At 40.1% G+C, this 16,216-nt stretch overlaps 1 protein-coding gene and 1 long non-coding RNA gene across 9 annotated transcripts in view; both read right to left on the bottom strand.

Moving 5' to 3' along the window:
* FARP1 (FERM, ARH/RhoGEF and pleckstrin domain protein 1) overlaps positions 1-16,216 on the bottom strand; it is a 203,696-nt gene that overhangs the window by 83,187 nt on the left and 104,293 nt on the right. The window lies entirely within an intron of this gene.
* On the bottom strand, positions 11,966-15,684 carry LOC120749654 (uncharacterized). Its single transcript, XR_005699717.2, has 4 exons — positions 15,409-15,684; positions 14,911-15,065; positions 12,789-12,872; positions 11,966-12,562 (listed from the first exon to the last, which is right to left on the bottom strand). It is a non-coding gene; the product is annotated as an uncharacterized LOC120749654 (long non-coding RNA).

Here is a 16,216-nt window from a genome sequence, read left to right as displayed (position 1 = left end):
TATCCATTTTAACAGCAATTAAGCATCCAGTTGCTCTGCAATTCCTTCATGTCAAGTGGAAAAAAATAGAGTATTTTCAGAGAAACACTTAGGCCAGGCAAAAGTGTACAGATGAAGCTGGCCTTCATCTCATTGCTACTTTGCTTCTCCCCTTGGATTACGTAATCTTTAACGTGGTGGTGTGCTTATTTTTTGTTATCATTAACATTCATGAGGTATTTTGTCTACTTGCTGTTAGGAAACAGGTAAGTGCTTACAAAAAAAGATATTAGAGGACATAATCAGCATATTTTAAATAGTTTTCTGTAACTGAATTCAAATGACTAAAGACAAATATTTCTCAATTAAAAAAAAATGTAGTTCACATACATTATGAATGGCTAACTCTCACCACCAGCTATTTCAGGATATCCTGACATTAAATCAAGTATTTAAGGAAGGGCTGATATTTCTTTTTGAGTGATACTGAATCTATCTGGATATGTGCCCTTGCTGGAGATTTATAATTAGGGTTAGGATTATAGTGAGCAATTTTAAAAGCTTGAGAAATCACAAGATCTGTTTGACATCACATGTGGATTCAATACCAAATATAAAAATTCTACAGACCACATATTTGCCATTGTACAAAAAGCCATTCATCCTAAAAGCTGTGGAGACTTGAACTTCCCCCACCACCTGCACTTCAGCAGAAGCACAACCAATGTTCCTCCACTCCTGATAATTATGATCAAAAGATGACACTATTAAAATCCACTTCACTTCTGAAAACTGCTGGCAACAGTGTCCTCAAATGTCCCTAAATACACTTGTGTACCCAAACGTGCCTAAATATGCTTTAAAATAAGGCAGTGAGTGCATTAAAAGCAATGGATTTCTGTCAGAGCGCTCCCACAGCTGCGCCAGTGGCCACGGCGGAATTCAACTCACCCGACTTCGGCTGTCTAAAAGTTATGTGTTATGTCTAAACTTATCATCTGGCTTGTCTCTCCACAGCTGGACATGAGAGAGGTATCGTGACAGGAAATTCATCCCGTCTGGAGAGATGGCTCACACGCTTGGGGTGTATTTCCCACTGGCACAACTCTCACCCCACCAACAGCTGGGAGAGCCTTTCTCACTCCTTTGTGAATCTGATGTTCAAACAACTAAAATGAGATGAGATGAGATGAGATGAGATGAGATGAGATGAGATGAGATGTGATGAGATGAGATATTCTTAAACTTTTGCACATGCTTTTTGCTTGCAGCTTTTCTGCATGCCTGAGATGCCATACATGCGGCATTTCCTTTCATGGGAAACAGAAGAAAGATAAATCTTTATAAAGCTGAGAATTTAAGCAAGATAATAGTCTTGAGAGGCTTGAAGAAGACAACACCAGACAAAGCAGAAATAAAGACAGTAGGATTGAGAAGATGTTACAAGGACAGGTTCTCAAAGCTGAGCTACAGCACAGGCTATGAGCAACAGCAATATTCTCCTTTTTCTACGCGTGTTGTCCAACACTTACATTTTGCTTCTAATTCTGGTTTATAAGTCCCAAGTTTTCTCAAAGCAAAAATAACCAATTCTATTCAACAGCATGCTGAGGTGCTCTTCTGGAGAAATTTGCTGCGGCTTGGATGGGTGCACACTTTGCTGGGCAAAAATCTCTGAGGTTTGCTGGGCCTGGAGGGTGATGGTGAATGGAGTTACATCCAGCTGTGGCTGGTCACCAGCGGGGTTCCCTGGGCCTCAGTACTGAGGACAGCCCTGTCTAGTGTCCTTATCGATAACCTGGACAAGAGGATCAAGGGCACCCTCAGTCAGTTTGCAGATGACACCGAGTTGGGCGGGAGTGTTGATCTGCTGGAGGGCAGGAAGGCTCAGCAGAGGGATTTGACAGGCTGGAGAGATGAGTTGAGATTAATGGTGAAAGTTTCAAGGCCACATGCTGGGTCCTGTACTTGGGTCACAACAGCTCAAACTATTGGCCATGAGGAAAAGTTTCTTCATTGAAAGGGTTGTCAAGCAGTGAAACTGGTTCCCCAGGGAATTGCTTGAGTCCCCATGCCTGGAGGTTTAAAAAGACCACCATGTGTAGATGTGGTGCTTAAGGACATAGTTTAATGGTAGACTTGGTAATGCTGGGCTAACAGTTGGACTTGATAATCTTAAGAGGACTTTTCCAACCTAAATGATTTTATAATTTTATGGAAATAAGGACTTCCATGTTATTTTAGACTTAAAGCGGTGGTTTTAAGGAGATTCAGAGTCCAAGAGCAGCCTACTGAATAAGGATTGAATGTCAGCTTAGCAGAACCACCCTGTAAGGTGCTGAGAACCTGTGCTGAGTGACTTCCCAGCGCTGCAGACATATGGAGATGCTCTTCACAAATTGAGCAGCTTGCAAAGCCAGCCAGCTGGAACCTCCAACAGTATTTTCCAGAGCACACGCAGCCCTACAGGGAAAATTTTGTTAGCAGAAAATTACTCAGCAGTGGTCTTCAAAAACAACAAAGAAACTCAAATAGGAAAAATGTAAACCAAGCTCTTAATGTGCAAGCTTCTGCTTTAGGTCTTAAAATAAATGCCAAATAATGGGAACAAAATGTCTGTCCAAGAGCCATACTTTTCTACTTGTGAAGAACTTCCATTACAAATTAAAAGTAACAGTTAAGTGACCAATACACTCAAGTCTCTGATTCCAGCACAGTCACACTGTAGATCAATAAGTGAATTGGAAAGATACAACTCCTAAAAACCATTATACGGCTGTACAGTTATACTGAAAATACATGTAGCCATGCTTTGTTTCCTTCACCACTTAGTGTAACAAGCTGAAAAATACCCATGACACACACACCATGCATGCAGTTATACAAAGGGAGATTTACAGCCCTGTTTTAATGACTGCATTTGCCACAGGCAAAAAATCTGCTTACTGTTACTGTTACTTCCAGCAATAGTATACTGTATTAAACGAACAGAGTTTTTTTGCAAAAAGACTCAAATCCAGCATAAAACATACATTAACCTTTTACGTTGCTGCTAAGTGGTTTGTGAAATCTGGTTTTGTGATTACATTTAAGATGTTTTGTGGAGTCAGTATGAGGCAAGAATCCTACAGAGGAGCTAGAAGGACCTCTAAAGATTCACAATTGGCCTGAAATACTGCATGTAAAGCACAGCTCCAAGCATTACAGAAGTCCATACACCATAAAATGATACATAAGTAAAAACAAGCAAACAGAACAAGGTTTTGCTTTCTTGAGAATATCCGAAGCTCCTCAAAGCCGACAACAAAAACAGGCTAGAGATTCAGATCCCTACAGCACTATGTCTTTAACAAAACCATACCTCTAACTTCTAAATTGTCATATAAATAAGACTCTAATATATAATAACACAATAATATGCTAGGATGCCAGGAACCATGCTTTGGAAAGAAAAGTTCATTTGCAAAGTTTTCAACAGGTGTCATGAACTCAAGACTCAATCCTGCAGTTGAAGCAACCAATGGAATACTCAGCATACAGGATATAGTGCTGTTTCTGATGGTTCTTAAGTGAAAAGAATGGTTACTCTTCATAGAGAATCCCAAGCCACTGCTGCAACACCAAGCACTATGTTTTCAAACCATCAAACACCTATAAAAGACTGATGGAAAATACCACCCAAAACTCTGTGCTCAGACTCACCGTTCAATACTTCAATACTATTCTGCTTTACTTTCCTGAGAAGTTTCACTTTGCATACTAGAAAACCCCAGAACTACAGACTTAGGTCCCTTACAAGCACACACCTTGAACCAGAAATTCTTAATGTCTTTGGAATGTCTTGCACCTCAAGAGCATCACTGGATTAATTTGTGAGTACTGTTTTCACGAAATGGGGTTTTTTCACACTCAGCAATAAAACAATAAGGCAACACTTTTTTTTTTTTTTTTTTTTTTTTTTTTTTAAATAAATAAACCTTTCAGTGACTGTGCTGGCTACTCTATGACTAGTTTTTAAACACATGGGTTATGGTCACAAAGGCATCAACCATGTTAGGGACACCAACCTTTACATTAAAACTCTACCCAGAAGTTACTGCTACTGAAAATCAAGTTTGTGTTCTTATGGCAAGAACGAGCACAGAGGAGGTAAAAGGAGGAGGTTCCAAAAATCCACTAGAACTTGGTGGCAGCCCTCTCTGAAAATTTCCCCTCAACACTCACAAGGAGAAGAGCTAAAACTCATTTCGTTGTTCTACTTCATTTCTGATGTGTGCACATCATATATGTTTTACTTGTAGTCTGTGCTACAGAAAGGCACACACTCCCACAGACAGGCACATTTCAAAGTCATACAAAAATAAAGAGAAGAGTGAGCCTTTCCCCCTCTGTAGCAGTTTACTCGCAGAAAAAAGTTCACATCCAGTAGAATAAAAATTAACCTTTGATTATATCACGACTGAAATGGTAACTATTACATTTCCTCAGCCTTGGAAGCATATTTTTTTTCCTTGACATTTGTTTATATGGTTAAAACAAACAAATAACAAACTCAACCTTTTAGCCAAGTCCTATAACAAAGAGAAACAACCAAAGCAACAGCTGGTCTGAGTTGAATCTGAGTTTACTGATGCTTTCAACTCAAAAGTCTGAATGTCTGCAATAACATAACCAAAGAAACTTACTGTAAATACCCCAAGAGGTGAACAGAAGTCTAAGTAGGAGATCTGAGGAACTTGAGCTTAACTGAATGGCCAGTTTCTGAGTTACCTTGATTTTTTTCCTCCCACAAATAGGCAGAGCCCAAAACCAGATCCTGTCACAGGAGTGGCAATAAGCTTCCTAACTAATCCCTGGTGCCAGGACTTAAATAGGTAACAAATTTTTTCAGGTGCTGCTGGGTTGTAAGAGGATGTCACCTTGCCACCTTCTTTCACTAGGGCTGGCAAGCCTCAGCAGCAGAAGGACCCAAATTTCCTTTGCCTACAAGCTTAGTGACTCACATCCATCACAGAAGTGTGAAAGTAATGAAAGAATTCCTTCACTGAAGGTGCAGGGGGGAGGAGGAAATGTAAGTGGATTTTAAAACAATCCTGTGCTGAACAAGAGCAGAGAGCTGAACATCAAACAAACTGTGTTTTGGGTGGGAGACAAACAGAATAAAATAAAAACAAGAGTGCACACAGTATATTTCAATGTTCTTTAGCTTGCCACTTGATCTTCAAAGTGGTAGGTCTTTCCTCAAAGAGACTCATGCCCAAAAAAGTAAGATCCTTTTTGAAAAAAAATTCTAGGCTATTACCATCCTCTATGCGCAATTCAAAATAAAAGCAATGGCTATGAAAGCAGAAAAATTTCTAAGAGATATAATTTAAAATGTATCTATCCAATGACATAAAGATATCACAAATATGTATGTTTTTGACAAAGGCATCGATACTCTTCTACAAATGCAGCAGAAATCCAGTGTGTCTGGTCACATGCTGATGTTTCTACATATAGTGATAACCACCCAGAAAAGCAAAACAAAATTATCCCCCACTATTATTATGATTTGAGTCTTGTTGGTAAAAACGCAGCAAATCAGTTCCAGAAAATCTGGTACTGTGAACTGTCATGCAATTAATCTGAGTATAGTCAAAACACACTGGATTGGTGGGTACAAAAAACCATTAGCTTATATATTTAAATGATAAATTTTCTCCCTAAGAGATGACTCCCTAAGACTGCAGTTATATCAGGAAAGTGGTAACACAAGCAGCAACTGGCCATCAAGTCTTGATGATCTTGAGGGTCTTTTCCAGTCTAAATAATCCTGTGATTATATTCTATGATCTTTCTTCATTTTGTCATTTCAAACTCATGTCTTTCACTGTGGACATCTTACTTGCCAGCCACTAGGAAGCATGATTCTTTAGGAACCAGGTTACCAAAAGATTGTTAATTAACAAGAGAACAAATAACCATGGGAAAGGTTCTCACTTCCAGGCATCTCACTTTTCACCTTCCTTGACCCAGAATTTGTGACACACAGGTGAAAGTCTGAGATAAAGATAGAAGCTTCCACAGAGCTAATCCATCAGCACCCTAATTACCAAAGGTCTGACACAATGTCCCATATGTTCACAGACATCACTTTAAGTACATCAAACAAGCCCAGGACACAGACAGATTTCCAGCTAAATCTTTCAGGCGACTGAGGTGCAGGTCTTCAGCTCAATCAGCACTTAAATCATTACCAAAAGTCCCAAAATGTCAGCCTAATTTGTTATTCTTAGCATTCAAGTTTGAAAAGTGTGTTCTCAAAGTTAGAGCTCACTGAAATGTGAGCTAATATAATCTACAGTGATTACCTGGGACAACCTCCAGAGAACACCTATTCTGCCTGAATTTTTATACCATTTCCACTCCAACTTTCCATGCAGCACCAGTGACAGGATACTGGGTTAGACTACAGCACCTGGCAGGTAAGCAGCACACCTTCCCCACTCTTCTCTTATACTGCCATTAAATCACTTCACATATTAAATTCTACTTAATCTTTAGAATGAAACATTAATCAAAAGCATATGCATACCTTTGATTATGCCGATTTCCAGGGGCAGCATAACCTTACCTTGTCCTAGACTATGCTCCTACTTCTAATGCAACTGAGTCAACATTTGAACATTATGGCAGGCCACTGTGTACTGGGGGTGGTTTATAAGCTTAAGGCAACTGGAGGTTATACTGATTTTCTCACAGTTTGCAATGATGAAGGTGAGGTTGACCACACCTGAACAAAAGCCAGGTGTCAGGAAAGCAAGCAAAAGCAGAAATAAAACTCATTTACACACTCACATCAGCTGCAGCAGGATGTTAACACAAGAGCAAGTGGGTATCAGCCTGGCCATGAGTAAGTTTGGACTAGAAACTAGAAGGCATTTTTAACTGTTTGATCAGTGAGGTTCTGGGAGAGTTTTCCACAGGGAATAAACAGGGTAGTAAACATAAGTACTAAATATACTTAAATTAAATGTACTTTAAATAAATGTAGTCAAAACAAACTGCAGATGGGATTATATAATATGGCTGCTTGTAATAAGATAGGGCCATTCCCAGTAACCCATCCTATATTCCCAAAGACAACCTAAAGGAAGCCAGCAATGCCAACTCACGATTTTCTCATGAACACAGAATTTTTCTTCTCTAAGCTGCCATTACTCAGGCTGATGGGAGAATCTGTTTTACATTTGAAATATGAATAAATAAAGTGTTAGCCCGGGGTTTGAGGTGAAACACTTTTAAAATATGAACTCTTCAAGCTCAAAAACAAGAAGGTAAATAAAAAGAAAAAAACATCTGTTACTTCTTAAAATCTCATGGTTTCTAAGCCACTGGAGGCAGAAGGAAGCCGATACATGATTTCTGCATGCTTAGGTTGATAATTGAAAGAAGCAAAGTGTGAAGGAGTCCAAAACTCAGTACACAAAAGCGCTACAATGCCTAAAAATGGAAGAGTGTGGATGGCTAATTTAAACATTCAGCTTTCAGATCAGAGCTCCTGAAAGTTGCTGCTTTAGAGCAGGAAGCAGGTATGAGCTGTGACCACAGTCCTCTGATTGCTCAAAAGCTCTCACTCAGCCAGTCCTGGCCACAATGCTTTTAGTTTTTCAGCTGTTTTGAGATCTTCTTCCTTGGTTTTGTCCTGATTCATTGGCAGTCATAGTTCCTCCTGCTCTAGAAATTGGTCATTACTAAGCAAACCTCAGTGGAACAATTAAACAAAAACAAAACAAACCTTTAAAATCATGTTGATATGTGAGGCAAATCATGGACTCTGTCCTCTTGCTAACAGACTCCTAAAACTTCAGCTAATTGTAAAAGCTCCTGCACTTCTCAAGTTCTTCATCTGTTTTCAAAGACAACTCTCAAATGTTTACTTACACTGGCTCTGCATATCTCCACTCAAATGAGACCCATGTACTGCAGTAATATTAAAATTAATTGTTTGTTACAATTCTAAAATTAATTTCTATTATTCCCAAGCAGACTCCTGAGAGCAATTTCTCAAGGCAGGATCTAACCCAAGTATTTGCTAGAGGTAATGAGGATGACTGAGAGTTCTCAGGTGTCTGAAGATGTGGGCAGATACAAGTTTCAAGCAGAAATGGTTCACAATACCTCCACAGCTGCTCTTCCTCTCTGGTCTCATCCCTTCACACTTCCCTGATATTTTTCCAGCTTTGACTGCTCTGTCCCTTTAATTCATCTGCTACCTTTGATATGACCCAGAGAAGCAGGAATGAATCTCTTCCTAGGGTACTCCATCAGGACATGGTAAGACCACCACCTTGCCTGCTTGAACAAAGAGCAGTTATGAGGGGAAAAAAACCCTAATGTAAACTAGCCATCCTCTCTGCTACACTAACAGCAGCAAGCCCTGCATTGCCTACAGAGCACAAATGCTTCAAATTTTGGTTTGATCCTTGATGGGAAGATCCAACCTCCAATCTGTTCACTCTCTCTTGTGGCAAACAACTCAATTTGCTTTGAATTTCATGCAAGGGAGGTGCTATTCTTTACACTCAAATTATACTTGATGAGTTTGAAGGCACTTTGGACTCATGTTAGTGGGTAAGCAAGCACCCCATTACTGTCCAAAGAAAATATTTTCTAAATAAAAAGAGAGCATCAGGTAGTGACAACAAGTACAGGAACACATTCTTATGTACTCCAAAAGGAAAATTTGGGAAAGATATCTCAAGAGTTTTGATAAACTGGGGGCATTAGAAAATTCTTTTTAAAATGGGCTACATGAAAGAGCACTTTGGTGTGTCAGCAGGCAAAGAGTAAATTCCTGTTTTACACTTGTTTTGTTTTTCAGGTCCGTCAAGTCATACACAAACTCTCCAGCTTTGTCCTAACCTACATTAATGGGCAATATGGGTCAGGAGTTAATGAATATCAGCCTCTAAACCCTTCACAAATACATTCCAGGAAGGTATAGACCTGGGCTTTTGTCTTCTGCATCCTAACATCAAGTACACTTCATATCAAAATCAAGTTCAGTGAGCAAATGCATCCATGACCTCTGGAGCAGGGAGGTGAGCTCATGACTGAAATATTTCCATAGTCACAGTCCTAAGCTAAGCCCCCTCAGCCTGCTCTCCTAGAGATCACAAAAACACAGATGAGCACTGAGCACTTTCTTACTCTCAGCCCACTGGGTTCAGGGTCCCCACTTAATGCAAGGAATGACACCTAACTAAAGCACTCTGCTCCTGCTTGTCAACATTTCACGTGGCTGTTTGTCCCTCTCCATGTGCCTAATGCCCAGCAGAGTGAGGCCAAAGCTTCCCAAAGATGCTGTAACACGAAGTTACCACAAAGAACCAGTATTGAACAGTGTCACATCTGTGAACAGAAAGATTTATACATTAATTTTCACCTGCCAGGCTCTCTCTGTATTTTAGAGGGTAGTTATATAAACAAAATAAAAGACTATTTTTAGAATTCATGTTAGTTGGTATTTGCTGCTCATACATTAGGGAAAGGCGGTCACTAGGACACAGTCTGAGCCATCCACTTCTCTCACGTACTGTGCTACATCCTGCTATAGCAGAATTGCTGCTTCAGACCTTGGAAGTAGCTGCTGACTTTGAATTAGCAAGAAAAAGTTAAATATTTTACTGGTAACAAAACAACTGTTCTATGAGTAATAGTTTTATATTATCCCAAGGGCCATGGTTTTGTTTATAATTACTCAGAAATGACTTTTGCATAACATAAACCCTGTTACTCAAGCACATCTCTACAGCTGCATTAGCCTGTTGTGTCTGCAGTCCAGAAAATGAGAAAATGAGAATTCAAATCCCTTTCCATACTTTTTTTAAACGTTGTTTCTGAATGCACAATCGGAGGAAAATTACACAAGCATAATCCAGTCTGTCCTCCTCCCAAACTGAACAACAAACTACAGTACAGAAGAGAAGCAGAAGAAAAATCTGCTAAAATCTTCAAGAAGTCCTTAATTAATGTCAACAGCATCTAAAGTCTGTAATTCGTCCATCTCACATTCATATTTTAAAGGTACAGTTCTGAAGCAGTTCTGAATTATGCTGGGTATCGAGACAGTTTAAAAATTAATGAAAGAGCATTATTTTCAACAGATAACATAAATAGCATTGGCTTTCACTAGGTAGAAACAAATCTTTTCTTTGAAATGAAGCATCACCTGTTAAAATCTCTAACCTTTTAATTTTACTTGCATAATCACAGGATCATAGAGTTTGTACAAGTTCTCTAGGATCACCAAGTCTAACCACTAATCCAGCACTGCCATGTCCACCATTACACCATATCCCTCAGTGCCACATCCACATGCCTTTTAAATACCTCCAGTGACAGTGACTCCCCCACTTCCCTGGACAACATGTTCCAATGCTTGTTAACGCTTTCCATGAGGAATCATTTTCTTAATATCCAATCTAAACCTCCCCTGGTGCAACTTGAGGCGATTTCCTCTTTGCTTCCTTAAGAATGACTGTAATAATTTGCATGCCAGTCTTCCTCAACCCACCGCAGGTATTGCTGTGAATTAATTTTTCTCATCAAACCTAATATCCAGCAACATACTGATGTGCTGTGAATTTTTAAACCCATGCAACAACTCTCTGAGTCATGCCCACCCATTTAAAAAAAGTTGTAGCCACATTTAAAAAGTAACCAGTTAAGAACATTTCACAAAATACTCAACTAACTGTTGGCTACGGTGTCTGCAACCAGTTCCTACAAAACTGTTGCTCGGGTAATGAAATCATCACTCTTTTTCCACTTCATCATCTTTCTCCTAAACTCTGCGTACTTGGAATTACGTAATGTAAAATCTCTGCAACCCAGAATTCTTCAATAAAATAATCTTTTTGACTTTGTTTGAATCTGTCTGCTTCTAATGAAGGCACTCAGGTTTACTCACCGTGCTTGCAGGACCCGAAATCCTTTCAAGAATGTGCTCTACTGAGCACAGGACTCTATTGCCATCAGGTAAGAGAGGGAATACACTTCAGTTCTGCTATGGAGAGGGACACTCACAATCCAGCAAAATACCACTTCCTCACTGGGATAAGAAACACAAAAAACACAAAAGGAAGGAACTGTATTCCAGCAGAAGAACCGGTATCAACATGGCTGTAGCATTTGCTGCTGACCCATCAGTACTGGAAAAATCAACTGTATGTGCCCAACAGCAGAAGGATTTTTGTAAATCTTTACAGTACTCTTGTCAACAAAAATTTGAAGATGGCAACTCTAGGAAGCCAGTAACAATGAAGGAGATTGGAGGCAGAGGAAAAGGGTGGAGTGCTAGCATTTCAGTTTGGATTCAGTTTCGATGTGATGCTTCCAAGTGCAGACACAACTGGCAGGTACGCAAGCTATAAAGCTTTGAAAGGCTCCTGCTATTGTTTAGGTAACTTATTTTAAACAGAAGGCGCATGAAAAACATGCCACATGCCATAGAAGTGGATAGTGCCATCTACAGTTGGGTTGTCAGGCACTTTCCATTATTAAACACTGTTTTCAGCTCCTTTTAAAATCCTCCTAGCTCATGTTCCACCCTAAGCAGATTTTCTTAAGGAGTTTTCAACCACAGCAGTTTAGGCACTCTACTAAAAATTAGAAGAGGGACACATTCACTGTATTGCAAATAGTTCTTTGAAAAGTTCTAGGTGGTCTCAGGCTGTTGAGAAAGGGCTTAAAATCTGGACAAGGAATAGCCCAGTGTCAGAACCATAGCACGAAAAATTATAATGTTTTTAGAACGTCTAATTTATGGCCTGTGACACCTGTATAAGAACATGGAACAAGTCTGCAGCCTTAATTCTACAATATGCTTATGTTTGAAGGATTCACAATGGGAACAAATTCATAATGGGAACATTCTGTTTGGCATTTTTATTCAACAATTTTGGAATTATTTATTTTAAAAAAATCTCTTCAGCTCCATCCCAATGAATCAAATTCTTCGCAGTAACAGGACTGACACAAGCACACATCCACCTCCTCCCACCAGAAAACATCCAAAAGATTGACTGAGTGCTGAAGACAGTGAACAGAGTGAAAATTATCATCATATGGTCCTCTTCTCTTAGCATCCAACATTGTCTTCTAGAAGGACTTAATGATTTCAGCTTCTTATAGTCTAAAACTAATGTAGGATTTAGCTTTATGACCATGGAATCTACTGATGCATCAGATGTTTTGGCAGTAGAGAGGAGCACACAATGAAATTATTTTGAAGCTGTCATTTGCGTATACCCAGACACACATGCAAAACCAAACTGAGATACTGTTCAAAATCCCCATGGAGATTCACACATTTCAACCTCTCTCTCTCCCTGTGACTACACTGCTGTGTCCCATTAGAAGTCATCTCAATCACAGAGAAGCTTGCACTAGTAATTCCCAAACATGGACTGCAGCTTCCCGTTGTATCATTTCTCGAATGCCCAGGAGCGCTGCGCTGGGAAGCCCAACACCTGAATATGCTCACACTGATGACAACTGAAGACTTTTGTGTTTGACAGCCATTCTGGAATCGTCCCTAAAACCAGAAAAGGACAAGAGCTGAAAACTCCTTCACACAACCTGAACACAGAGAGAGTGTAACAACAATTTCTTTAGCAACATGTGAACAAGAGACCAAAATTAACTTTCACTGTACTGCAGATTACAGCCAGGAGAGTTTCCCTTTGTATTTCCTAGCTCTGAAGGCATAAGTCCTGCCAGCTCCTAGGTTAGCCCAAAGTCCTGAAGGTTTGATTTCCTACCTCAGAGGCCGCACGTCCCATAAAAAGAGCTTCCCTGGGAGACCTTCATGCAAATCCAGGGAAATCTTCACAAATTTTTTGCTCCTCAGAAGGACAGAAAATAGTATTAATTAAAATGTTATTTCCCTGCCCTCAACAAACTTGTAGAAATGTTAATGCTCTTTGGCTAGGATTAAACTGTCTAGTCACCTCTTCAGAGGTAAACTGAATAAGGTAGTGTCTGCCTGCTGATTAACCAAGAAGAAACTGTCAGAGGAAAACACTCCTTCCCCTTTGGCAGGATGACATTCACATCTGAAGGTGAAATATTTTCCTGTGCTGAAATAGATCTCAAGCGCTGTCACTTGACAAGTGTGCTCTATCAAAGCAAATAAATGGCATTAACATGTGTAGTTCATTGCTAGCTCTTCTTTTAGAGCATGTGGTATCATAACTTCGCAAAAAAAGCCAAAAGTCCGGAACCAGGAAAAGAAGAGTCAGAAACCATGATCCCCAGCATTGACTGGGGTACATACAACTTGGCAGAACCAAACCCAGACAAAAAAAGGAAGAGTTTTTGAAATATGCCTTGAGGTTTGCTATATTCTTAGACCCTTACTGGTGGCAGGACCTCTGAGGATTTGTGGCCGCCATCCTACCCAAGCTCCTGTTCTTTGCACAGTGCCCATCCCTGGTACACCCAAGCGGGTTTGCTGGATGTGGGTACCACTTGGAACAAGCAAGCTTTCCTAAAATGAGTTGACCCTTTTAAATATGTCATGCTGATTTTTTTCTGCTTAACCTTCTGCTTTGTGGTGGGACGACCCCAGCTGGTAGGTGAACTCCCCTCCAGACACACTTACCTGAAGACAACAAGAGTTTTCTTCTTTGCCTTCTTAGGCTGGTACTTGAAGATAACTAGTGGTGACATGCAGAGTTATACAACCTCTATGTACGAAACTCCCCCCATCTTGTAGAGCAAAGAACAGTCTCCAGGAGTCTGTATTATCTTCCATTTGTCAGAAATGGAGACTCCTATTTCTCTTACATCAAAACCTTTAAGCATAAGCAGGGTACAGGCCTGTAATGTCTCGTGCTCACAGCATGATTCCTGCAGGTCTCCAAGCCATGTTTTTTCACACACCGGCAAATTTATCCTTTCCCTTCTGCTCCACATGGCTGTCACTTGGGCTGTGGTTCCTTGGCAAGGCCTTCACTGGAAGAGCTGCTTTCTGAGCAGCACACTCTACTGCCACTCTTCTGCAATCCCAGTGTGCCAAACAATCTCCCTGCCCTGACATTATATGTCTCTCTGACCTGGTTTCTCTCCAGCTGAATTTTAGGCAAGTTCATCATTCTGAAGAGACATGCCGGCAGAGCCCAGAAAAATAATTGCAGGCATTCAGTTATACTTCAGCTGTACTTGAAACATTGCTTTTGACATACAGAATCATGATTTTTATCACACAAAACCAACTTCATATCCAACACGAAAAATTTGTAACATTCCTGCAATATTACATGCTCCCTCTGAAAAGTACATACTTTCCTGAGAAGACCCTCCTCTCCAATTGGTTCACAAGACCTTGTCCCTCCCTTTTCTATCATTGCAAACAAAAAAGAAATTAATCATTCTGTAAAATATTTATCAATATTCTGCTTATAGGGACTGTAAACTGCTAATTAATCTGAGAATTGCATCTTCTTTTCCTATTGTACAGCAATCACAAGCTGTTTAGTGTCTGTTTACACTTCAATTAATTCATCAAGAAAGCTACCACAGATGAGAAACAAAACTCTGTGCTGGAACAGCTTTGTCATCTCTATTCTACAACTACGAAGGAGGGAAAATGGTAGAGCACCACATTTTATGATTCTTTGAGCACTGAACCCTCAAGTGGACTGTGCACTGGCAGCTCAGAACTAAGGAAGCAGCTACGGGTTCCCTTTCCTTCCCCTTTCAAGGATTCAGTGTCCCACCACAGCAAGGGCAGAATCAGGCACAAGAGGAAACATCTCATATCCATCTTAATCAACATTAAATGAATCTTTCTAATGATAAATTAAGCATAACAAATGAGATAAACATCTTGTTCCTCACTCAGCTGTCAAGAGGAAAGAAATTTTGGTTACTGTCAAATACCTCACTAAGATGTGTGAAGATCACTCAGGCAGGGTACAAAGAAGGTAAAATTCCACATTACACAAAGAGAAATGAAGAAGATTGGGGACATTTCTGAGCCTGGATTATGTTAGACTTCTCTTCCTTCTAAAGTATGCAGTCCTCTCAACAGCAAACTGAAAAATGCATAAATGAACATAAATTTTGTTAATGGCACATCAGGAACACTGAAATGTCACTGCTCTTTTTCCTATCGAAACCAGAAAGAAGTACGACATTCTAGAAGGTCACCTAAGTTTACTTCCTTGTAATCTACCCTTTACAAATGAAGTAATTATGTTACATCAAATACTAAATTTTCCCCCAAGCTGCTTGAAAAAACCACATCAAATGCGCTATTTCTTCATTTTAGGGTCATATTACCAAACATTCCCACTGCTGCTGACACCCTGGTTCTCCCCTTTCTATCTCGTCTCCTGGTCTCACCACAGCCCATTAGAGAACCTCCCTTCATCTTACCTGATGTAGGCTGGAAAGACAGACACAAACACAAGGAGATCTTCCTTCATTATGGCTTAAACATAGTTAAGCTTGTTTGAGGGGTTGCTTTGAAACCCACACTATAAAAATCAGGTTGAAGAATGAAGGTGTCATTAAAAGACAGTATTTTCAAAACATGCAGATGTGTGCTTTCCACAACACAAAGCTGACAAGGCTTTCTCAAATAAGCTCAGTGGACTAGAAGGAAAGTGAATGTCTCACATTTGGTGAAAACACTTTCCTTCTCTGTGCTTTGATCAGTCTATTGGCCTCCTTTTCCACTTAGCAATACCACTTTTTTCCCCTTAATCAGCCCATTGGGGGACAGCTGCCAAACCCAGCTGTGCCTCTTCAGCAGAGGGCAGGCAGTGCCATTAACAGATAACTCTTCTCTCAGCACATCTGCCCTCTCAATGAGCAAAACACAGACACACACCAGGGCTTTTCACCCACTGTCTTTCTTTTTTTTCTGCTGGGTTCTACATTTTTCTTTCAAAAAACAGATTTTCCTGAGCATTTTCCACACATCCTCAACACCTTCAGGTCCTCTGAAAGAGCACCAGATCTTCTGCCCCCATTGAAACCTTTGCATCCTGCTTTGGTAAAGTGTACCCTAAGAACTGCCCTTTCCCCCTCAGCTGGCTGGTGCAAAGGCAGTGCAGTCCCAGTTAAATTAGCACTCAGTGATTACCTGCTGCATGCAGCAGCTTCAACTCAAGGACAATTTACACTTCTCACAACTGCAACTTAGGACAGATCAAAAGAGATGATAAAGAACTTAACTTTG

This window comes from Hirundo rustica, chromosome 2 (genome assembly GCF_015227805.2).
Source record: "Hirundo rustica isolate bHirRus1 chromosome 2, bHirRus1.pri.v3, whole genome shotgun sequence".
Taxonomy (NCBI): domain Eukaryota; kingdom Metazoa; phylum Chordata; class Aves; order Passeriformes; family Hirundinidae; genus Hirundo; species Hirundo rustica.
This window is presented reverse-complemented; position numbering and strand designations above follow the sequence as displayed.